The sequence below is a fragment of the Schistocerca serialis genome, chromosome 7 (genome assembly GCF_023864345.2).
Source record: "Schistocerca serialis cubense isolate TAMUIC-IGC-003099 chromosome 7, iqSchSeri2.2, whole genome shotgun sequence".
Taxonomy (NCBI): domain Eukaryota; kingdom Metazoa; phylum Arthropoda; class Insecta; order Orthoptera; family Acrididae; genus Schistocerca; species Schistocerca serialis.
In genome coordinates, this window is record NC_064644.1 from 462936918 (window position 1) to 462938475 (window position 1558).

Genomic DNA, 1558 nt, shown 5'->3' on the forward strand with positions numbered 1-1558 from the left:
GATATGAAACTTCCTGACAGATTAAAACTGTATGCACCGACCGAGACTCGAACTCGGGACCCTTGCCTTCGGGGGCAAGTGCTTTACCATCTTTTTTTTTTTTTTTTTTTTGTTTTTTGCTGATGATCGTTGTGTTTGGTCGTTGCGGACGTCGCATGACATCCATTCAAGTTCGTTTTGTTGATCCTTCCACTCAGTTTTTTATTACAGAGGCCAACACGCTCTCTGACCGAACACGCTGAGCTACCGTGCCGGCATCCATCTGAGCTACCGAAGCACGACTCACGCCCGGTCCCACAGCTTTACTTCTGCCAGTATCTCGTCTCCTACCTTCCAAACTTTACAGAAGCTCTCCTGCGAACCTTGCAGAACTAGCACTCCTGACAGAAAGGATATGGCGGAGACATGGCTTAGCCACAGCCTGGGGGATGTTTCCAGAATGTTTCATTCTGGAAAGATCCCCCAGGCTGTGGCTAAGCCATGTCTCCGCCATATCCTTTCTTTCAGGAGTGCTAGTTCTGCAAGGTTCGCAGGAGAGCTTCTGTAAAGTTTGGAAGGTAGGAGACGAGATACTGGCAGAAGTAAAGCTGAGGAACCGGGCGTGAATCGTGCTTCGGTAGCTCAGATGGTAGAGCACTTGCCCGCGAAAGGCAAGGGTCCCGAGTTCGAGTCTCGGTCGGTGCACACAGTTTTAATCTGCCAGGAAGTTTTGATAGCGAATATGTTCCGTATAATTAAAAATTAGGGTCGTCAGTTCAGTGAGACAGCGTCCAGAATGAAATTTGATAACTTTCACAGTCATAATAAATCTGTAGTTATAATTACGTGGAATGAAAAAAAAGTACCAAGAGAGAGAGTGGAGCCAGCGACGTCGCTGTTATGAAACTAAGCGCTTCCTTACTGGCAAGAGGGCTCCTTCAATGCCAACGAACATTGAAATGTTACAAGCACGCTTAGAATTTTCAAGTCCGGTTTTCTCGAAAACGGTTGAAAGTTGCGACTTCCTGTTAACATGCCCTAGGTCCTTTTCGTGCCCTACAGACCCTGTCACTATGAATGAAATTAGCGAGCGAAAGCGTTATCGTCGTGGACAGTTGCCAAACCAAATAATTGTTCTCTTGTTACTCACCGAAGACAACGAGCATTGCACTACCTCAACTTGTTTGTTTATAAATCTTTTTACTGATAATTGGTTTGTCGGTTTCTCCTAGCATTGTACACTGATCAGCCAGAACATTACGGCTACATATCCAATAGGCGGTATGTCCACCTTGGATAATATCGGCAACGCGTCGTGGCATGGAAGCTATGAGACATTAGTAGGTTGCTGGAGGGAGTTGGCACCATATCTGCGCACACGCAAGTCACCTAATTTCCCTAAATTCTGGGGAGGGGGGCGGTAAACTCACGCCACGTTCAGTGGCATCGCAGATGCGTCCGATTGGGTTCAAAATTTGACGAGTTAGGAGGCCTGCACAGCATCTGAAACACGCCGCTGTGTCCCTCTAACGACTCCATCACACTCCTAGCATTGTGACATGGCACATTATCTGGTTGA

The 1558-nt window shown here is 47.0% G+C and overlaps 1 non-coding gene across 1 annotated transcript; it reads left to right on the forward strand.

Annotated features, from left to right (window-relative positions):
* Positions 1 to 610: 610 nt before the first annotated feature.
* Positions 611 to 684, forward strand: Trnas-cga (transfer RNA serine (anticodon CGA)). The gene has a single exon. It is a non-coding gene; the product is annotated as a tRNA-Ser (tRNA).
* Positions 685 to 1558: the final 874 nt, after the last annotated feature.